The sequence below is a fragment of the Pagrus pagrus genome, assembly GCF_965226575.1.
Source record: "Pagrus pagrus genome assembly, chromosome: 21".
Classification (NCBI taxonomy): Eukaryota; Metazoa; Chordata; class Actinopteri; order Spariformes; family Sparidae; genus Pagrus; species Pagrus pagrus.
Window position 1 is genome coordinate 11,948,221 of NC_140208.1, and position 24,707 is coordinate 11,972,927.

At 40.5% G+C, this 24,707-nt stretch overlaps 1 protein-coding gene across 1 annotated transcript in view; it reads right to left on the reverse strand.

Moving 5' to 3' along the window:
- gfra1b (gdnf family receptor alpha 1b) overlaps window positions 1-24,707 on the reverse strand; it is a 116,636-nt gene that overhangs the window by 67,150 nt on the left and 24,779 nt on the right. The window lies entirely within an intron of this gene.

Sequence of the window (24,707 nt, forward strand, 5' to 3'; positions counted from 1 at the left end):
CTCTCCACAAATGACAAAGAAGTACCCTATATAAGTTACTGCTTACTGTAGTTATACAAATTTGACGTTTACTGTCGATATATTATATTCCTCAATACATCCGGTTTAAATGGGAAGTTAGTGAAGCTGTTCTGAGGAACTTTAGACATTAAAACAGACTTACAGCGATGTCGCAGCAAACTGACACTTTTTACAACGAAAGAGACCTCTTAATGTATTGTATTTAGTGCTGACTTTCCAAGAAGGCGCCAATGTTTTCGGATTTTATCGTAGCCGTTTCACAAAGTTTGTTAAGTGTGTCATAGTATATAATCACCCAAAAAGACTATAACAAGCAAATCGTTCATGGCAGCTAAGACTCTTAAAATCACACGATTTGTAATGGAGTCTGGAGATATTGCCGTTTACGAGTTCAATGGATAATTAAACAGGCAGCGCGTTTACAAAAGTCTGCTGCTAAAACACATAACAGACGGTGTTTAATCCATAATGAATGTTGTTGTGGTGTCTTCTTGTTGTGTTGCGGAGGTCAGTTGAGTAGGTGGTCCTTCAATGTGGCCCAGGACACGTGTCTGTACACACTGCTAAAAAAAAAATGTTGTCACATGCGTCCCGGACCACCTCGAAATGTGTTCTGAGAGATCAGATCTCAAATGCGTCCTCGATACGTCTTTGGGGGTGTTCAAACCTGTATTAAGAGCTGCCAACGTGTGATCAGAGCACTCAGGACGCATGCTGATGCCAAATGTGAACAGGGCCTCGGTGCCACTGCAGGAAATGTCCCCTCAAAAGCAAAAATAATTCCCCACCAGTGGTGTTAGCGGTTCTCTTGGCTCCTCAGTCAAGTGTTCAAGTGTGATTTCAACCACGAGAAAGCAGAGATTGAACTGTAACTGAAGAGAGACTGTGGAAAAAGGAAAAAGAGTTCAGTAACTCAGGAGGAGTTACTTTTATTTCTTGGCCTAAATTGGTAAGAAGCCTTGAAACGATTCTCCAACAAATAGCTGCTATGTTTCGTAGTGTGTCTAATTCCTGATGGTTCGCCCAATCAAAAGGGACAGCGAGCCATTTACACATAGTTTAATATAATTGTAATGTATTGTATTGTATCTTGGAATGATAAAACAGGCGCTTTAATAACCAATTTGGATGTAGTATAGATCTGCTGAGAGAATAAAAGAAGCCAATGCGTAAATGCTCTTTTGTGTGAGGCAATGCTTGCTGCCATAGCAACTGCTACCTGCATCCACTCTTTCATCTGATTGGTTAAGTAGTTTTTTCCCCCCTCTAAATCCTTTGTACAGCAACATGATTACATTTCCACTTACAGCATATGACCATTAATTTCTTTGTTTATTTCCTCTCTAACCCCCTCAAAAGGAATTAAGAGCCAGAAGATGCAGGAAATTCACGAGGAGCTGCAACCATCTTAACGACGTGAGAGGAAGCAGGTCACACAGGATGTTCTGTGGGGGGAATAAGCAGGTAGCAGTGGAAGTGAAGAGGTGGGAATTCCTGATTAATCTAGCTCCATCCTGTTGGTTGTGTTACAAAGATAATGAGAGGCTGTGCCCTTAGATCTTAAGGCGAGCTTCTTCACTGATTGGATATTCTCATTTTGCATCCAACAAATCTACAGCCGGTAGACCTCGGTCGACCTCGTGAAACCAGTGCCAAGCAAGTGTGATTCATCTCGTCTCCTTTCACACATGCGTTTTCTATTCCTGTTTCTAGCTCATTAAATAATGGTTTGAGAAATACACATATTAACCTTCTATCTGAGAGCTCTTAAAAATTGAAAGTGCCATAAATGTGGAGCTGGAGCCTCAACATGATTAGCATAGCTTAGCATATAGACTTAATGACTGGAGCTTTCAGCACCCCTGTGCCAAAGCAGCATCTTTGTGCTATCATACTTACATTATAGATTAATCTGGCCAGAATTTTCATAATTAATTCTATAGTCTATAAAATATTTTATAGAGAAATTTTGGAAAAAATGCAAAATGTCTCATAACCTTAAAGGATTGATTTGATTTTACACATTCAAGTGAATTTACAGGTTTTGAGGAGTACTACTGCATATTTAAAAAAAAAATTAAAAAAAATAGTATAAAGCCTTTTGTGGCTCCAGAGGAAGCTGCATGTTATCTGATCAATTGCCTCCAATGATGTCACCCAGTCGTTAAGTTGCATTGTGGGTAATGTTGGCGGCAGGTTTTGAAAAGGAAGAAGACTGCATGGAATAAAAGAGGTGATGTCTCTGGTTCTGCTGTATCGTCTGTTTGGTCCAACAGTGTTGTAGGAGTGCATTGCTACCAGTGGATTGCTTTCCAAAACCTGGTGCCACCATTGCCCATAATGCAATTTAGCCACTGAGTGAAATCATTCTTGGCAATTTATCAGATTTCATCCAGTTTCCTCTGGAGCCACAAAATGCTTTATACTACTTTTTTTCACACATGCTGCAGTACTCACCAAGACCTGCAAATACACTTTAGTGTGTACAGTTGGTGAGTTTACCCTTTAAGTGGCATCTTTAAAATTGCTCCTTTTTTTTCCAACCAACAATCCAAAAATCTCCCGGAAATTGTCACAAATTGTCAGATTTACATTTCTGTTTGTGTACATGTCAAACAAAGCCTTAGAGATGTTGGTTTGACTGAGACTATATCAATCTCCTCATCTAACTCTGGCAAAGAAAGCAAATGAGTGTGTTTCCCTGTTGAAAAACACTTGTAATATCAGGAAAGCCTGTATTTGAAAATATCTTGATAGTTAACATTAGCATTAGCTTTTCTGAACTGAGAGTTACCCAGCAGAGGGGGGTGGAGCCCCGATAGTAATTTCAGAATTATCGCCGTTGAACACACAGCTTGGTGTTCAGCAGTCGGCTACACTTGCCCACTTTGCTTCTCTAATTCACACAGAGTTCAGGCCAGGTTCAAACAAAGAGAAGCATGTCAGCCTATGCATTCATCTTTCACATGTAATCATTTAAGTGATGATGATTTTATACATCGGCATGCCTCTTTTCTGCCGCGCTACCACCCACCTGTATGCACACCGGGGACACAGTCAGGCTATAAGTGTTCTAACGAGGGTGTTATGCTGGCTCAGCAGTTAGCACTGTAGCCTCACAGCAAGATGTTTGTGTGTTTGAATCGTGGCCGCGCTCCTTCTTGTTCGGAGGCAGGCTGGCCTCTGGTTTGTGTGGGTTTTCCTCCGGCTGCTGTGGCTTCCACCCACCATCGGAGCACATGCGGCTCAGGTCAGCATGAATCTCCAAATTGTCCATAAGTGCAAATGTGTTGCCTTTGATTTTTTCCAAAAGTGTCCTGCTGTTCACTCAGTGCATGCTGGGTCGGGCTTACAGACCCCCATGAATTTAGTAGGAAGAGGAAGCCATTGGAAATCAATGAAGGTGCAAATTGGAGACGGAAATTATATTGTGGAAAGAAAAGTGGCTATGTGAAATTTACAGAATTGTATCTAAATTGAATCATGTCTTTTGTTACTGTCTAAGTAGAAGTTGTAATTTTCAGGTTTTTCCTTCTCTAAAATGGTTGGAAAAGCACAAAAATGCATGAATTCATGACTTCCACTGTCGTCAAGGTTCCTTTTTAGTTCCTAAAAATATGAGATGCTGAACATACACATGGTTCTTACCTAACTGCAGCTATGTATCATGTAAAGATGTAATAAAACCATGATATATAGAGCTGTGGGATATCTGTGCTATAAGGCTGAATCTAAATAAGATGTATCAACACCGTCTACTGCATGCAGAACCGCCTCATGCACTTATCTGAAAGGGGAAAAAATGTGTGTGTGTGCACATGGAAATCAGATCACTGCTAGACACATTTAGACTGAAATATTGAGGCCTTGCTTCACTGGGACACTTTCATGGCGCATCTGATATATTCACTTATCAGTTTCAAAAAGTGTCATTGAACATCAACTAAGATAAATGCTTTTGTAGTCTGAATTATGAAGGAATCACATTAGCAATGTTCAGATGCAATTTTCAGTACTTTCAAGTCACTTCAAACATCTGTTGAAGCTGGGATTTTACATAATTTAATGACAAAAAAAATCAAGTGGGATCTCTGTTTTTCATCTCTGTGTCAAAGCTTTTCATTTACAAAGACTGGCATGGGTGAACTAGATCGAATTGTTGGGTGAAAGGATGGGTGTCTTTTTTCCCGCAACATTTTTCGCCTTTGTCTGGACAGTCCTTGCACTCTTCTGTCAACAACCTCCACATACACCGATTCGCCAGACGTTCATGTCACGATGTGGCAGAGAAAGTGGACCCAGATGCAGGAGATGGAAGGCAGGAATCTCAATGGATGAAAGTTAATTCAGGATAAACTGCGACACAAGGAACAGCCAAACAGCAGGACGAGGGAAACTCAACGGCAGGATCAAGGAGACACAACAGGACCAGAGAAACGCAACAGATGTCTCGACAAAGGGTGAACTAAAGACTGGACTTGAACACAAACTGAATTAAAGAGGGGATATGGTAAAGGTGGAGAGAGCCAATGATACACGGGTGAAGGTAATGAGTGGAAAAACACTAGGAACAAGGAAGGAGCTGACAGGTTGGAAAACCACTGGGAACAGTGGCTGGGCTGAGGATGGAGAAGCAAGGGAAAACAGGAAACAGGGCAAAAGACACCACAAAAAACCTAGAAAACACATAAAACACACGGAAAATGAAACTTAATGATAGGACCATGACGGTTCACGTTCTTAAGAATCAGAATCCGATTGATGGATTAAGTCCTTAATCGTGCTGCATCTCCGGGGTGCAGTCGTGTCATCCGCAGTGTGCGCTAATAAACACCAAGCTCATTTCACACCACGTTTCCCTTCCATGTTGATGATATCACGAGCATTATCCATTTCTGCCACGTAATTCGCGAGCAAAAAGAAGAGTAGAGCCGATCCATCAGTTCTGTGTTTTCTTGCGTGCGCGTGAGGAGAGACAGGCAGGAGGGTTAAACTGTGAAGTCTCTATTAACAGATGGTATGACAAATAGATGATAAATGGGGAAACAGAAAATAGAAGTGGAGGTTAACATGCTGTGGCGTGACAGCAGAAATGTGAGAAAAGGAGACATGAGGAATTGTTGCAGAGCAGTTCATGATGAAGTGGAAATGGTGTGGCTTGCGTGTCATCTGTGGTTTTAAAAAATCACTCGGCTGGAAGGGATTTTTATGTCGTAATTACCTGGAATTTTTCCGAATTATCTTTTTTTTTTTTCAACCGCTCTGTTCGGTCGCCGACAATTTAACTACTCATGCCTGATTACAGAGGGGCTCCTCCATTTTGGCGGTTAGCCAACTGGAAGAAAATTGCTAATTAATACAACAGGTTAACTGCTTAAGTAGTGTGTGCGCTTGATCCGCTGGTGCCGTGGCTTCGCTCTTGTCTGGATCAATACGGAATTATCATGGAAATGGATTATTAGATCATTTGCTGTGAAGAAATAGTCTGGTGTCCTAAAAAAAGAAAACCTGCATGTTTGCACTGGCTCAAAGTAATTTCAGAGTATGTTTTTCCACCCTGTCTGTCAAACAGAGTAGGTCAGCGCTGTCAAACTCTATCTCTGAGAGGGCCACACTGAGGGATTAAAGAGAAATGAATTAATGTCTATCTCTGGACTCAAATCCATTTTGTTAGAATATAAGGAGAATGTTTTAAATGTTAAAAAGCAACTGAAAACATAACCATATAACGTCTCCCTGCTGCTCGTCAGGGGTTATACAAGTCTCCAGGAGCTGTAGGATCCCAAATCTCAGATTTGAAAAGACGTAATTTACACTTTTTTAAGTGTAGCTGCTAAGCTAAAAGTGTTAGCACACACCCCACCTGAAGCATGGATGTATCAAAAAACCTGGATGTCAGAGATAGCGCCCAATTCTTTTGCTTGAAGCCAAGAAAGCTCAACTTCCTGGGTAAGGAAACACCTGGATCTTCCGTGATGTGTTGTGAATGGGGAATGAAATTATTTAGTCTTGCGGTTCTTCTAGACTTTCCAATTTATATTGGACCGAACAGATCAAGTTGTTATCGTAAAATGGGTCATTTCACAGGACTTCATCCATCTTTCCATCGCCATGCGGGGTGAGTAGATGACGACTGAATTTTAATTTTGGGGTGAACTTGTCCTTTAAACTCTGGTATGGCCTGCTCAGATATTAAAGCACTTTGTTATAACCCTTGAGACAGCAGTAGCTATTCCATGTATTCACACCCAGCAATACTCCCTGTTGCATCAGCGCTGTATTGAGTTAATGCTCCTGCAAACTGAGCTCCACCAGTGAAACATGAGGTGGCTTTTGTTGTGCAGCAGTCACAGACAGCTGTTTGTTGAAAAATGTGCCAGAAAAGCAAAAGAACTGTCGGTGACAGCCTAATAGAAAGTGCAACTATTTACTATTTATGTAGTCATTTGTAACAGAATAAGCTAATCTGTTTGAATAATAGAGGAACAGAATGTGCATGAGTCATTAGTAAAGACACATACTCGAATGAATGAATAAGGAGCTAGTTAAATTGGTGTATAAAGGTGCTTCTGTATCATTAGAACTGTAGAGACTGTAAATCACCTCACACACATCCCTTCACGCAAGGTTTAGTGGGTGCCAAGCAGCAGTAGATTTGCAGATCATGTCCCTCGATTTGTAGAGAAGATCGTTGTGACCGAGGGTGACAAACTGGAAGCATGACCAATCATTTCAATCTACAGGGGGTCAGTGGATGCTAATGAGCGGTGGCCATTTTTCAGACTTCATTAATTGCATGTTGCAGGGAGGAATAAACGCTCCTCGCAGCGCCGTTATCCACTGGTGAGCAGAGCAAACAGCCACAGCCATTGATCAGACTCGGAGGACCCGCATCTGCTGCGCTTGCTTGCATGGCTGCTCTCTGCCTCATCTCCGCGGCTCTGCATCCATTTCTTTGACCTTGGGGATTCTGTGTTTCCTGGTGTCTGTAATGGTTTGTTTTCCTGCCACCTTGTATTCATAAAGCAGTATTTATTTTCATTGAGGTCTTCCAGGTGGCTCAAAAACTAAACTAAATGGCCTCCCTGTACCTGCAACTATATAATGAAACAGGAAATGCCCTTAGAATCATCTTTACATTAAATTCAACGTTGTAGTTCAGTCGTTATGGGCAACAAAAATGCAGGCAATGCCGATTGAATTTCAATGTAGGCCGAACACTATTGCCGTGCTATAATGAGAACTGTGTGGACTCATGATGGTGACAGGTGGCTAATGGGACACTGTACGCCAGTCATGGATTGAGGCGTCAACATAAAATGCCACTCGCTTCGACAAATAATAACACTCCCGTCCAAAAACTCTTATCACAAAAACATCAAAAGCATAATTGAAAAGCACTACCTCTTCAAGGACAACGGGACAATGCAATAGGTGTTTCAAACTGTCTGCGCCTGATTATTACAGTGTATTCTTGCCAGTTTGCTCATCGACTTTGCATGCAATTTTTACCAAACAATGTTCAAATCTGGAGCTGGAGCATCCCCCCTGAAAGAATCACAACATCTGTATGAAGTGTCAAATGTGGGTGGCATCCACCAGACTTGTAGCTCGCAATCTGCATATGAAAGACTAAGAAACCTCTTACATAAGAATATTTAAATACGCAGAAAGTAGCAGTGTTCTGCACTTGCTACTGCTAATTCTAGGTTTTTTACTGAGCATCACTGATCATCTCAGAAACCTTGCTGCTTCTGCTGTTGTAAATTTTTAGCCTGATGGTATCGGATCGGTCATTACACTTTCTGTTCTTTTGCTAATCTCCCCGGGGCAACAGGCTAAGCTTATTAAGCCCCTCTATCGCAATTAAATATAAGAACCTTTTGGCTATCAGTCTGCCCTCTTGCCCCTAGATATTATTATCGCTAGATTTCTCCGAGCGGAGACTAGTTTCTGTTATAATTACAACTCTATTTCAATCCGTTGCAACTCTGACTGAACATGGCAAGCATTCAGTCTCTCCCAAAATACCCGTCCCTTGATGCAAACATAAATCCTGTGTAATTACACAACTCAAAAGACAAATAACATTTCTCTCACCTCATCTCATTACTGCAATGAATAGGTGTGTTTCTAGCTTTCATTGAAGCCAGAAAGTATAGAGTCAGTGGAAATGTGTGCGGTATCTTATATAAAATCAATCTTATATTACTGCATCAAATTGCATCGGCTACATTGAGTTGTATCGATCTGAATGCTATTTACACTCTTCAGCCGCAAAATTTAAACCGCCGACACTGACATTGATAATCTTGTTATAATACAATGCGCTGCTGGGAATCCTTGGGTTGTGTGGATGTAGTACACCCCCCACATGGCAATGGCAGTCCCTAATTGCAGTGCCCCCGCTGCAGAAACTGCTCCAGAATGGCAGAGGAGCATGACAAAGAGCATTTTCGGTCCTTTTAGTTCTCTCAATGTTGTGGCTGATTGGAGTGCATATAGATGTGTCAGGCTGCTGTTAGTGTTTTGTGATATGAATCAAATCAGTCTCTGTGTACACCTCTTATACTGCAAGTGGTGCTCAACCAGTCTACGCGCCATTATTTCACTAATTAGCTACCCCGCGGTAAAGATGCTAACTACTTAAAGCATACTAGTCCTGCTGGGTTTAATTCTGTGTCCATTGTACACGGGTTTGTTTTTGTGCATGATGGAGCAGAAGGTTAAAAAAAAAGAAAAAAAAAAAAGAAGCTATTTTCTAGCATTTTAGGGCTGTAAGTTGCAAATGCAGGCTTTATAGCTTAAAGCTGTGTTTTTAAAATTGCATGCAGTCTGACAGAGCCGTGCAGCAGCTGACATCCAAAATTCCATCGCCTTTGATCACCGTTTAGCATACGATTGAGGTGATTTATTAATAGAATCATCAATCAGGCATTTTTCAAATGTCAAAGACATAATCCAGACAGAGATTACGCTTCACCACAATGTAATTATGAAAACATGTTGGCAAAAAATAAACAAGCATCATGTCTGTGAGACAGGGTTGAATCCAGAGTGACGGGAGTGCATCAAAGTGTGAAGAAAAACAGTCCGAAGATTGCAGAAATTAATTGTCTGCTTTGGGCAAAGCTAGAATTTCTCAAGTTTTTCCGCATTTATGAGTTGCATCACCAACGTACAAACTTCCTGATGCCTACCGCAGCAACACATGCAGATAGGTTAGGTTGTGGGAACATAGTCAGTTTGATCACTGGCCAAAAACAGCGCCGACAGTCCGTCTTAAAGATCTGATTTGAGAAGCAAATCAGATTTGCCCGCAGAGTATTCGAGGGAGCAGAGCAGCAGGACAGAGACCCTAAACATAGAGACACGACAACCGGAGAGTTTTAATGGGCAAACAATTGAATGTTTTGACTGGCCAAATCAGTCATCCGACCTCAGTCCAATTGATCATGCATTTCATTTGCTGCAGACTGAAAGCCCCCGGAGCAAGACAGAAGTGAAGATGGTGGATGTACTGGCCCGGCAGAACATCACCATGCAAGATAGCAGAGTCTGCTGATGCCGTCTGTGGACTGTAGAGGATTTTCAACCAAATATTTAACTTGATGTTTGTTTACTTGTCCAATTACTTTCCCCCCATCAAAAGTTGTGTAAAAAATACCCACTCTTCCTACACTGTTCATTCGGTGTCAGCCTCCTTGAACTCAAACCGAGGGGAAGAGCTTTGCTCGTAAAGTGATTCTGTCACGTCAAACTTAAAGTGCTGGTTTACAGGGCCGAAAGACATGAGGTTGAACAAACCATGCTACAAGGTCTGGGCATTGTGTTTTACATTGTGAGCACAGGGACATTCAACACACAGCTGGAGCTTTTCCTCCTTCACAGTAACAATGTATTTGGTGGCATTGAACAGCAGCAGGCGAGCATCATATAAGAAAGCAGAATTTTCAAGGCAAACAAGGGGTTAACTCTCACCCTAACCCTTTCCTTTAAAACCCTATAACCAGAGATATTAGAACAACAGGTCTGCTGAGCCAAATGTTAAATAAAGACACAGTAACCTTGGATTAAATGATGAGCGAAATGAAGCCCTGTGACATCACCCCTTCTTCTAATTTCTACATAAGTAAGCGTATCAAAGTTAGCAGTGCATCGGTCAACCGGCGAAGCTTTCCCTTTCGTTCAAGAGCAAAGGAAAGGTGGAGACGGCTGATAAGACGGGTGGGATGGCTCAGAAATTACATGCTTTATATGAAAATCCTTTTAGCTTTTGAAAAGTATTACTGCCAATTCTGGACCTCGGATGAACCTCTTACGTTGAGATAACGAGGGAGGGAGAAGCCGTCACTGTCTCCTGAATGTTGACAACAGAGTTGGGAGTGCAGGTGGCAGACAGGTATTTTTTTTTTTTTTTCATCATTGTCTTAGACCACCTATTCTTATCCAGGTCAATCCAATTAAGATAATAAGTTTGAAATTTCTTGAAGAGACTCTGCCAAGACAGCAGCCTCAGGTGCAATCACAGAGCAAAGATATACAGTGGAATAAATTCATAAAGAGCTGAGGGGGCAGAAAGAGATATTGAGAAGGAATAACCAAAAAAGTTTTTATTAGAGGATGTTTATGCTGTTATTGAGAGGAAACTTCTGGAAAAAGGGAAATGGGCAGAGACTGACAACACTTTTCAATGCCTTGGTAGCTGGCATACACCATAAGACATTAGTAATTCACATCCAAAAATACACCACGTTCAAGGAATTGTTTTTCTGATACTGTAGCTTCTTGTATTGAGTCACTGACCGGAGACAAACACTATAACCTCTAATGGACTCAAATGTTCTGAGGAGTTGCATGGTCATGTAGTTGTTTCGATCACTTGTGAAAAACACCGTCAAGTACCAAAAATACGCTCCGATGAAGGCTTGTTTGTGCTGTTGGATTAGATGTACGTATGTGCAGCTTGAGAAGAGTGGTTATCCGCATGTGCACTTCAAACATATGCACGCAGATCGCTCCGTCTTACCACAACAGTTGGTGCAAAATACAATAAAGTGCAGCTGGATGTAGAGTATAAAGCCACCTGTCAGTGCTTCACGCTCCCATCTGTTAGTTCTTGAGATAACAAACTTTTCGGAGGTAGCCCTTTTACCAGCTGAAGGGGCTTTAACAGTTTTTTTGAAAATGTTCACAAACCCACCCTGGTGCACCCATCTTTCGCAAAAATGAAAAGCACAAGTGCCGTCTTGGATGCCCCTCCAGCTTGGCCCTCTCTCCACTATAAATGTCATGAATTTCTCTGCACTGGTGCCCCACCACATACATCTGGTGCCTTTTTTTAAAAAATTTGCCCGTCAAACATCCTGAGTCCACCACTGAGTGCTTTCCGCTGCACTACCATGCTGCGTTGTGAAGATATATTCCTGAATATGCACCACTTGCTCGTTGGCCTGCAGCCTAACTGTCCACCGAATCCCATTGAAAAGTCCTAACACTTCTTTAAACAACATAACAAACAGACAAAAGAGAACAATACAAGTATATCCATTTGCAGTAGAATTCATCCCCGGCCACATTATTGTTGTTTTTTCTTTTCAATTTCATAATTGAGCTAAATAACTAAGAGTATGAGTGCCCTCGACAGCTGCTCTGGCCCTGGCAGCTGGCTCTGACTTCTCCGTCACCAATTTAATAGATTAAATATTTGGATATCTAAATATGGCATATGTCAAATCTTTAATTGGTTTCGTTGACTGGTGTGCAGAACTTGTCAAATTAGGGAAAGAGCCTTTGAAACTTCATTTTAATGTGAAGCCGAGATGAGCCCAACTTATAATCAAAAACCATTAGGCTCAAAACAATCTTAAAGAGCTGTCAGCACGCTCGCCCGGTCCTCTTTGGAAAAGCTTTACACATCCCTGCCGACCTGAAGAATTATTTTATATTTCAATGTATTTCATTAGTCATGTAACTTTATTACTGCAATTTATTTTCTCCTTTCATGGCACTCGAACACATGGCACATGTTCTCCTCAGAATCCAACGGCTTTATTCAGTACCCTACTTGAAAAAGGCTCCTTCATATTTTCAGGCTTGTGGTTTTCAAGGTTAAAAACGTTCTTTTGTCAACTCTTCGTGTTTCCGTGGTAACACAGGGGGATCTGACTAATACCTGGATCAAAGTCTTTGCCGTTTCATTGCTGTCACCAGATTCTTGTGAAGGTCTCTTAGAAATGTAGACCTCACTGTTTCCCAGCGCACAGCAAACTAACTTGCGTAAGTACCTGGCAAACAGTCAAAAATGTATTTTCTAGCTCTATAGGGCAGCTATTTGCATATTACATAAAATGGACTGCTGCTCATCTGGGATGTAATTATGCTGCTGAATCGCACCAAACTGTACTTTGTTGCCCTGTTTTTGTTTATTTTCTAAATTACACAGACCCTCAGCCTCCACCTACATTATGTTATGACATTATGGAAATAAAGAAAGCGAGCCTCCAGCCACTCCTAGACAGCCTTGGGCAGATGCCTCTTGTGCTGAACTACCATCAGCTTTGCCACATTTTCCAGCCAGTGTCTCCCTCCCAGGAGCTTTAGATGTCCACTGCAGTAGCCCACCTCACCCGTAGCCATCCTCAGCCTGGCCTCTTTTCATGCTTGGGGTTTGAAGCATTGCTCAATTCCCCCCCTGGCCCTCCTCCACCAGAATACTTCCAGCTCAAAGCCCGAGGACAAGTCTAAGGTCAGGAACTCGCGAAAGAGAGAACTCTCAGCCTTAGCGCTGAGATGAAATTCAAATCACAGTTCATCTTCCCTCATTGCTCACCTTTTATTTGAAAGTCAGGAAGCCCATGCTATCAGCCCCCTGCCTCCTGCACCCTGCGAACATTCATGCTTATTATTTTGTGTTCTCAGTTTTTGCCAATTAATGAGATAAATAGAGAGAAGTGCTGAAGACGATGTGTCAAGTCTTTTGAGATGGAAAAATTAGCTTATCTTAGCTATGCTCAATGTTGCAACGTACCAGAATGTACCCTTAGTGGTTATATATTTATTTATATATTCCTCCAGTCATTGTATATAATAGCCAAACATTCTCTCACTTCATGTGAAGATGCTTGATTATGTCATGTCTTCCAACCCAAGCATGCACCAGAATGTCAAATGCGCTCTGTGATGTGAAACCCAGCTCTGCAATGCGGTGTCTCATTCATGCGGATTCATGCGGGTTCATGCGAGGCCACGCATTTTTAAAAAACTCGAAAGATCAGATCCTCGCGAGGAGCACTGACTGTTCCAGCTCCACTGGAGCCCGGCAGGTCCCCCAAGGGGCCTGGAAAAAACAAAATCTGGCGAGCGAAAGGTCTGTGCTTCAGTTTGGCACGTGGATGCATCACACTTCACTGTGTGTGTGTGAAAGGCTGAGTTAAAAGTATGGCTGGCTTGATGGAGAGAGGGCCGAATGACTAGAGAGAATTGCCATGAGCAATTAAGATGCTCTGAGTCAGAGTGTGCTATTTCTGCTCCCGTTTGCACTGAATAGTCATTAGTCAATACACTCATGGTGTGAAAACAGAGAGATCAATAGACAGAGGGTTATGTAGCTAGTGAGATATGCATGACAGATTGACAGATAGAGAGACAGACAGATGGACAGATAAATAACATGAGCAGTTTTTTTCTTTAATCAAGCACTGCTTTACTTTGACTCAGACTACATAGTTACAAAAGATTTGAAATATACCCAACATGACAGTATGTCTGCTTGCATGAATGCATGTGTACATGTTTACATACCAAACTTTGACATTATTTATCTGCTCTGCTGATTCCTCCACTTATGCTGCCTACTGAGTTAATTTGCATGTTCGAATCAGTCAAGCTTTTTCAAAACTGCCTCTCATCCTGTACGACATTTCCTGTCCCACGTTAATATTTTTAGCAGTGTATTTCAATTCCCACATCCTGTTTTGTCTGGGATTCCAGGAATTGTGGACCGGAGAAGTGGATTTGAATAACGTGCCATATGGGTGTGAATACTAATGCGCTGTAAATGTGCTCTGAATGTTTTGTTTTTTTTAAAGTCTTTTAAAGAATTGTGCTGTCTAAGGTTTTTGACAATTCTGAACCACTGGTGCATTCTCCCAAGTAACCCAAAAACTTCCAAGTAACGACTTGACAGTTTGGCAGCGAGATGCTCTGCTTGAGAAGACAAGAAATCTAAGGTTAGAGTAAGAAAATCATGAAATAATGATGGCTTCTGAGTAATTTTTTGGTGTAACGAGCCGCTTTAATCGAGAGGACAAAAGAACTGTGACAGCTAGGACAACTCGACTCTCGAACAGCCTGTCTAACAATGTCACGATCCTATTTTAAAATACTTGTAATATATTCTCAACCAAACTCTTTTGCATAACTTTATTACTGTACTATGTAGTTTTGGAAAAGAAATTCAGAAACGTTAGGTAAGGTAATATATACACTATAAATAGGAGAATGAGTTTATGAATAGTGAAAAAACAAATGGTTCACAGAGGAATATAACGTCCCCACAATGCTGTTTGAAGCTAGAGAGGTGGCAGGGTCCGCCAAATATAAACAAAGTAAAACAGTGTGAAACTGTTGTCCTTGAAAGTTTGTTTACTTAGCTTGGATCTTTCTCTTCTGATTCAAATTTCTTCCCAAAAACTACATAATGCTCCTTTAATTGTTATTTGCACGTGTGTATGTATGGCTGTGTGCATATTAGAAATAGGTGTGTTTGTCCAAATGTTTTTTGTTATTAACATCAATTAATTTGCGTTTTGCTGTAGCATGCTCAGTTTTTGTTTTGCGTTTATATTTTTTGTTCTAAACGCTAAACTCAAATGTTTGTGTTTTAACAAGAACTCGCCAACATAGAAATTACATGTTGTGAATGTTGTCAGCTACATGAAGCATGATTGGAAAACTTCACACTTCACACTGGGCTTGAGTACCACACTCTGCAATTGGATATTGGATCAGCAGTCACACCTCCTCTATGTTAGCGCACACCACAGGAGTCCCCCAGGGCTGTGTGCTCAGCCCCCTCCTGTTCACACCGTACACTCGTGACTGCACTCCCAGACATCAAGAGAACTCTATTGTGAATTATACTCACGACAACACCATACAAGATTTATAATCTGTTGTATTATGTCACTGGGTTAACTTGCTATAGCAGCTAATAATGGTTTTCAGGCTTCTCATATGGGTGAACAAGTTCAGGTCTTTGATTTGGAGCTCATTTCAAAGACAGTAGTGGTGAGAACTGACCTAATCCCGGGAGGCTTTCTTTTTATGCCAAAGCAATATTATTGTTGTGGTTGGAGTGAGTGCACATCTTTGTTTTTTTTTTTGCTTTTTTTGCTGCTTTATTTTGTTGAAATGTTTTCTCTGTAGATCTGACGTCTGCCTTTTAGGAATGTTGGCCTTGAGCTGATGTGGTCTGGCTGTGGTTGTTTTCATCTTTAATCATTTCTATGTGTAAAAAAGCTCTGGAGTGGTAATCTGGCATACCGAGCATTTTCCTGGTGGGCTGACGCACCTTGGGGCTGATAAAAACTTAATCAAACAAAAATTTGCACATCACAGTTGTATGCCCCCACCAACCAGTTACATTGCAGTTAACATCCATGTCCGTGCAGACTCATAATATACTGCATTTAGTGGAGACTTCACAGGATTTTAATAAAAGGTATTAAGTACATAAGACTGATAGAGATTTGACAATCACCTAAAGCTAGATATCAGCAAATCCAGTGAGCTTGGACCACCAAATTCAAATCAGATCATCCTCCAAGTGGATGTTGCCAAATTTGAAATATTCCCTCTAGACGTTTCTGAGAGAACATGTCCGTGAGAGTGGGACAGACGGACAACCCGAAAACATTATGCCTCCAGCCACATCAGTCACAGACAGCGGGTGTCAGTGCTCACAACTTTGATTGGAGGATGAAGTGGAACTAACTTCAATAGAGAAAATAAAACACCGTGAGAGTGAATCATGGGAGCTGCAATCAGGTAAACTTGTGTTCTCTCCTCTCCAAGCTTGATGTCAGCAAATAACAGTATTGGTAAGTTGATTTGCTAGCTCGCAGTGCATCTCTCTCAGCCTGTCTCTGTCTTACTAAGCTTGGCAGTGCATCTCTTGGTCTGTGTCTTGCTTGACAACTGCTTCCAGGGCTTTGTTCTGTGATCTCATGCCTGACAAAATTAATTATTTACAGTATATCGACTATATACTGCAACCGCATCATCAAATATAGGCCTAATTAATGGAAAAGATGGTACGACTGCGCTTTGAGCTAAAAAGATCTAATATTTCAACTTCCAAAAACTTAGTGCTGGACCGAAAACAATGGCTAAGCATTTCTAGCCACTATTGTTGCTGTTAGTGTTCATGTATTTATGAAGTAAAGTTACTTTCTTTGGTGATTTACTTTGCTTCGCATCTTCCCAATGCATTTACATTTTTGGTTAATTATTCTGATAGCACTAACTTGATGGGTAGAAACAGCTGCATATAGCAGTTTACTTCAAAAATGTTATTTACCACTTTTACATGCAGTATAGCAATGATGCTGAAGAAATATAACTCAAGCAGTTAATAGAAGTGTACAGTTCAACTTTTTCCCGTGGTCTGGTGATAAAGATTCAAACGAAAATCACAATATATGAAACTCAAGCAAGTCCAGCTTCTTTCATACAGCCCTTAGACAAATTAAATCGTAATGTTGTATCACAATACTTGTACAGTTGCTATACTTCACGGCTCCAGACAAAATTTTCACGCTGGTTGCCTTGGTGCGCCTAATTTTTGGTGCACCGAATAATACATTTGAACTTAATGTCTTAACACATTATATAAAGGATTGTAAACAGTAAAAGGTGTGGAAATACATGTTTTTATTCAATTAAATCACTTGCAACAAGAAATTGCGATAATGAACCTCTAAATCTCAGGTGCACTTGGTCGACCAGTTAAAATGATTCATCGCACTTGACGGATTCTTGGCTTGCATGGAGCGCTGCATGAAAATTGCAGGAGTCGGCACCAAAGTATGGCGATAGCTTCAAATCAAAAGAAACATATCGTCCCTGCCCTACTTTTCATAACTTGTATTCTCAAGTTTTACCCAGAGGAAAGGTAACAGGTGCAGAACAGTGAAAATGACTAAATTATTAACTTTGAAATAACTTCGAGTCACATCCAATTTCTGCTCAAACCTCATCTCATGCATCTATTTAAATTATTAATGGTGATGTGTCTGAATGCTTTCCCACTGGTCATTCAACGGTCACTTGGAGCACAGCTAACCAATGTGCGTGCTGCTAAGATAAAGCATTCGATTGTCTTCATACATCTAAAAGGACACAGGGGGTGATCATGATTTTAAATTAAGAGCTTGTCGAGAGAGCTCACATTCCGAACGACTGGTTTCTGCATTAAAAGGAAAAAAAAAATCAAAATAAAGGCAGAGTGAAGCTACATCTCCTGTTATTGTCACGAAATAAACATTGGACACATTAACATCTTCTGCAGGGTGTCTTGAATGCCCCACGTCCATTTCAGGCACCTTTATTTTCCCTTTGAAAACAGGACTTAATGAACAGAAATGCAATGCAGTAGACAACGCAAATGAAATGGATATGTAAAAAAAATATAAATAAATAAAAGGAACAAACAGACCGGAGAGAATATGCACCTTCCCGCTGGCGTAAAAGCCTCCATGGCAAAAGTCATAAAGGCTGAAGAAGAACAAAAACAGAAATTAGTGAGTGCACTGAGGCATTTTACATGATGAACGATACGAAGCGCTTCTTAAGAGGGATATATGAAAGATGAGATGTTATGCAGTGTGCAGAAACATAGGATGCAATGTATACACAAAGAAGAAGAATGACAGAGCTTTTAGATTAGAAAGCATGTATCATGAATTATGTTAAGCAGGGATTTTTGATAGATGGATGGACGATGACAGAGATAGGGATGCAGAAAAGATTAGAGACGGTTCCACTCAGTTTTAACAGTGGCTGAGACTTCCACTCAGGTGTGAACGTCATGGCTGCGTGCCGTTAAGCCTTCGTCTCCAGCAGCCGCGGGGCATTGTCCTGGAGTTTCCGGCAGTGTGAAAAACCCGAAGACTGTTGTGGGATTTAGAAGTGAAATTGAATGTTGTCTTTTGTTCCCGGCTCAGTTACTAGGTGTGGTGTTTGAAATGAGAGATAAAACAAGGAGATCACCCAGCAGGCATTGAGCAATGATTTTCTCATCTATCACCATGAGAGATCATTTCATTCCAATTTGTCGCTGGAAGGAGGAAATAAAAGCATGTAATCACCTCAAAGGCCTTCCTTTTGCCTTGCAGAACATTTTTTTTGTTGTCTGGAAAATAAATAATACATTTTGGTGGTCGTTTGCTATGTTAGACAGTGGTCCTCTGGCTTTGTGAAGCCCTTTAAACATGCGACAAAGTATTATTAAAATAATGCAGAGAGGGCATGAACGGGCTTTAAAACAAACAGGACATGTTTAGAAAATAGACAAATTGTTTGTTATTTAGGCTGGAGTAAACTAGGCAATCTCGTATATTACATTAATTACACTAATGAACAGTTACTTGTTTTTCATCTTGTTTTGAAATGCTTACCAAGAAAGCACTTTCAGTTAGTGTTTCACTGAATTAGGCCCATCACACATCCTGAAGGCTCCTTCCGCTTTCCACACTGATAAAGTTATCAATTAAAACACACAGTGTGCAGCGAGGACGGGCCTGCTTTACTCTGCAGAGACAGACCTCTGGGTGTGCTAAATCATGTCGCATTCACACACAGCTTGGTTTTAAAAGATAGGATTCTACAGCTAAAGTTACTACCTACATTTGTTTTAGACTACCTGAATGACATTTTGATAAATTCAAGGGAAGATTCATCTATTTCTGCCAATGAACTCATCGCACCTCATGCTTAGTTATCCATGCCCAGAAGTGGGGAAACAAATGGGTTCGGATGACTAACAGTTGCAAATGCCAGAAAAACTCTGTTGTTTTTAAGTGGGCTGCCATTAGTGTAGAGACAGACATAAGAAATATTTTAAGTAAAGGAACGACTGATGATTATTGTCATGATTAATTATTCTATCAATCATTTTTTTGCATTAATCACTTTGTCTTTAAAATGTCATAAAACTACAAAACTGTCAATATTATTTTTTTTTAAGTTGCAGCTAATAATGATAACACTTTATAATGACCATCATTAATACATGGTAAAAGTAGAGTTAATCAAACTTTAGTTAACAGTTGTTAAACTGTTAACAAACAGTGAAATACTTAGGTTAGGTTTATTAACATCAGTTGATACTTTACAATGACGACTTGCCTCATAAATTGTTTATAAAGCATTTTATATATAAAGCATGTTTGTTAACAGTGAAATAACTGAAAATAAAGTTTAATTAACTTTAAATTGACCATTTATTAATGATGGTTGTTATAAAGTGTTACCACATCTTGATTAAGTTATTATTTTGCAGATTATTATCAATTAATTCATTAAACATGTTGTCTACTACATATATATATATATATATATATATATGTAGCACCTTTAACCTCAATGTTAGAAAGAAACCACATTCTCTAGGTTCAAGAAGTTGGACTCGATGTAGAAGTTGAACAGCGATCATTTATTGCATAAAAAACACCATATTATTTCACTGCACATGGAATAGAAAACCCCCAAAAACAAAATAGAGCTCTTTAATAAAAATAAAAAAATAAAACAAAGTACAAAATAAATTGTCCTTTTCCTTCTTTATCAGAAGAATAAAGTTCAGTTCTGTGTTTGGTGTATGTGTGTCTGTCAGTTCTTCTACTACCCGGGTAGATTTTGTGGTGAACGATCTTATCTGTATCAGAGTGCAATGAGTAGAAGTCTATCTTCGGAGTGGATCCCGTTCTCCTTTCGGTCGATCGCCTGGCTCGCCACTGAACCGGAAGGTTCAGAATTCTTGCTGATCAATCCCTGATCCGGTAGAATATAAAAACCAGTCGGAGTCCGAACAAGGGCTTAACGCGGTCGTAGCGGCTCCTCTCTCTTTTCCACAACATTCACAGACTCTCTCCTAGATCCGGCAGCTCACTAGCGGGTGTGTTGTTCTGGGATCGGTGTATCGGCGATGAGTGTGGCTCTGTGTATGGGCGTGAGCAGAGCGTGCTCAACGACAGTGAACATGAACGCGGGGCTGATTCGTCACCTAGTGGCAGGACACGGGAGCTACATTCAAATGACATATATGGGCTTCGTAACCATGTGGGTTACATATATATATATATATATATCTCACTATCATAACACAAGAGACTGATTTCTCACATTTGAGAAGCTGAACATTTATGGTCACAGATAACTTTTCTGCTTTTATCTGTTTTATCGACAAGTAGTTGAAGCTCTATCTTTTCATTTTATCCTGTTAAGCATGGGTTGAATGAAATTGATTTGTTATGGTGTCATTTGACTTAAGAAATGACAATCATATTTCCAAAAAATCCCAGTTAATTTCTCCTAATTGCTCGTTTTGACAGACCAACGTCATACAACCCAAACACATTTCACTAACAATGACATAAAGAGAAAAGAAGAAAATACTCACATTCAAAAAACTAGAACCAGAGAATCTAAGGAATGATTTAGTATGAATTAACACGATGTCGCAAAATTAACTTTCTGTCAATCAAATAAGTGTTTAATTAACATGTGCATGATTTCAGCAGGAGTTTTAACTACATTCAGTGTTGAAAACTATATTTAATATTATAACACCTAAAAGTATGTATTAAGGCCACCTCCTGTGTCAGTTATTATCACAGCCTGATGAACACACACTATCTTTCAAATATCTCTGAAGCTCCTGAGGATACTGTCTTTCCTCTGCGCTTTAACATTGCTATGGTTACAGGCAGTGTTCACAGCTACGTGGAACTGCCTGAGGAAATGTACTGTATTGACTTCTTCATATGCAAAGTTTCTAATTTCACTCAGCTCAGATGTAACGTACGTGGCACAACTCTACACTCACCCGAGCAGTAATTTTTGTTTTCGATCCCTAACACTGTGTGTATGATCATAGTGCATGACTCGGCTTGTGTAATGATACAGTGATTGCTTAACTGCTGTTCTGTGGACGTTTGCTAATGCTACAGAAGACAAAATTAATGGAGGATTTTGGAGTAGAGAGCAAGATGAATTGTTTAGCCTGTGACATAAACACAGTGCCCGAGCCTGATTAAATAGCGGAGTGTTGACATTCATTAATTATTAACTGCACCCGTGCATCTATTTTTGTCAAGAATGTGCTACTTTCTGGCTGATTTGGTGACCAGCTTTGATAGCACACTATTACTTTGGGAGTTATTACATGTGAGTGAACCTGACAACCCATTTCAGGAGGCATTTGGATCACAAGCAGGCTGAAGTGTGTTTCACAGTGTTGCCCTGGCCTGTTGTTTATATCACAGCTTAGAATTAGTCTGCTCCAAAGGTGACGATCTTGACAACTTAGCCAGCTTCAGAAAGCACCCACTTGTACTGTATATGACTTATCTCTTATCACTTATATCTCTGTGTGACAACCCTTGTCATTTATAGTCAATCATCTGTGGTGCTGCTCACATTGTTCTCCTTTGCTACACATCAGTATGATGTGCTGATGGAAGAAAGTGTTTTAAAGATAAGCATCAATTTCAGAACTACCTTCAATTTTGTTTCCCTCTTAATATACGAGCAAAAATGGTGATATTGGTAATTTGAGTCAAATAGAGTGCTATGGAAATGAGATTTTTTATTGTGTTTTTGAATAGATGCCTGGAATAATGTCTGCGGTTGAACACAAGCTTAAAAGATTTTCACATTATTGCTCTATGACATAAAATATGTCAGTAAATACCCCGCTTGTGAGTTTCAACGTTGTCTTACAAAAGGTAGGTGCTAACAAGTGGCTAAATGAGGCTACAGATGTTGCCGCAGACTGACACTGAAAAACCTAGACTATAATGACCACCTTGCAATGGTGGACCTGGAGTTTGAGGGGAAGGGGCAAAAAAGATAAAAAGGGCACCAGCGCACAAAAAAAGCTGTGATATATCGATTGTGAAATAGTTTCAAACATTGGTTTTGATTAACATTCTGTGATAATACTATATACTGCACTTCAACACATTATATCCACTTGAAGGGCACCCTAGAGAGCACTTCACTCTTCATCTCCTTGAACAATTCCAACTCGGTTTCCACCCAAACCACAGAACAGAAACAGCCCTGGCAGGGATCATCAGCTACCTCCTCCATGCAGCTGATTCTGGTTTACTTTCTATTCTCACCCTCCTGGACCTCCCCACAGCCTTTGACACAGTATCCCATCAAATCCTAATGGACCGCCTGGCTTGCATCAGAGTAAGGGGAACTGTGTGTCAATGGTTGGCCTGCCTTGCAGACAGATGTACAGATACAAAATAGAGAGTTCTAGAGTTCACCAGGGAGTTCCTCAGGGTTCAGTGTTGGGGCCACCGATTCACTTTTGCTGCCACGCTGATGATACACAGCTCTTTATGTCCACTTAGCCCACCTCTACTCTCCCCACCACTGCCCTAACAGCTTGTCTTTCCACAGCACCCTTTCTTTCTTCAGTCATATGAAAAATGTCTTCCAGATTGCCTTCTTCCATCTACGAAACACCTCCAGATTAAGTCCCACACAGCACTCCACCGAAGTCTTAGTCAGTGCTTTGGTCACATCACGCATTGACTACTGCAATGTGATCCTGGCAGGTATCTGCAACAAACTTATTCACCGTTAACAAGGAATCTGCATCAGGGATTAAAACACGATCAAAGTCTAAAATCCAAGGGGACCAGGGAGATGGTTGTTGAGGGAACCATGCAAAAACAGCATAAAGGCTGTTGGTGCTTAGCTAGTGACCAATAGGCTCGCCTGGAACGCCTGCTTCCTGTGTGTTATTAGTAATGATGAGGATGCCATTTAGGGCAACAAGTGATCATTAAGGTAGAATTGTCCCACTGGTATGCTTTCCAAGCAAAAGACAATGACAGATGAATGTGTCGCACTAGAATAAGCTGTAAGGGATGAAAATTTGGAATAAACTGAAGAAAATGCTTTGCAGTCTTGTTCAAGGAGTCTTACAGAGAAGATGTTTTTGGTTGCTTTTTTTTAATATAAGATTTAGAACGCAAGGAAGTGGAAAAGATTGTGCTGTGATACAAAATTATATCTGCTTTTAAATTAAGCATTATACTTAATAGTAAATTTAGTTTTCTTCCATAGCTGTCATCTTAAATCTGTCTGTGTTAGTCAGCAGTATTGATTCAGCTTCTCAGTGCCTGCAGCAAGGACTCTGATTTAATTGGTGAAGCTATAAATACTTAAAGAGTGAACAATTAAGTGTGAAATAAACAAATGGCAATTCAACATCTAAATATCACAATATCAGAAAATAACGCCTTCCATACTAATGTGACTGGAGGAAACACAAACAAGCTTATTTTCTTTATCGGTACCATTGCAAATCTGGCCAAATAGCATTTTACCACTTCTTTAGCACCATGCAAATCAGCTGCAATATTCTGACATTTGAGTAAAAAAATACAGACACAGACAACACGGTACTCACGTGGGTGAGACTCAAAAAGTTAAAGTGAGCAATCTGCGACAGTGTCATCCAAATGAAAAGCCATTGTATGCAATGTAATTTATCAATCTAGAAAAATTGATCTGTCTGCCTCAGAGTTGGCTCCTAATATGCGTACACCCACCCAAACTCTACACACACAAATAACAAACCTAATCAAATCTCAGCCACAGTGTGTATGCAAACCAGAAAATAAAACCTCCACCTTCTGTCTGCGTCTGTGTGTTGTCACTGGCTCCCTGTAAAATCCTGTTTCTAACCTACAAGATATTACCCGTCCCTGCTCCTCAATATACTGTATGACTTATTGACACAGTCCCTCCAAGCCCAACTGTACAATTCACTCTCAGGTTGCAGAACTGCAAGGAAATCTATATAACAGACAGAAAGCCAGCGGGGAGGGCAGAGTCTTTTCCTGTAGGGCCTCCTGCCTCTGGAACAAGCTCCTTGTCCTTGTCAATGATTCAGACTCGACAGTTTTCAAATCCAAGCTGATGAGCTGAAATCAGCACAGCTTGCAACCTGCAGCCTGTGCTTCACTCTCTTCTCCTGCAGACAGTGCTGGTATTGTTGGCTGACTGGATGTGATTAGTGGATATGCTGTTGTGTGTGTGGGAACACACAGGCAGTGATATACTGTACACATGCGCAATCACAATCGCACACACTCTCCCTCTGTCTCCCTCTCATGCAAATTAGCTCTGCTCTTTACTGCAGTTGCATTTGTCCTGTATCTTATTTTGTAGCTTTTGATTTTTCTATTCATGTCAACATTTCCATTGCTTTTCCAACCTTGATGGTGCTCTGAAATATGTATACTTAACATGACTTGACCTACCGTGTCCTTTTCTGGCCTCATCACCCTGAATAATCACAGCATTATTTCAGTCTTCAACTCTTCAACCTACGCTGTATTTTTCTACCCTGTCTCAGACAAAAATGTTGATTTTGG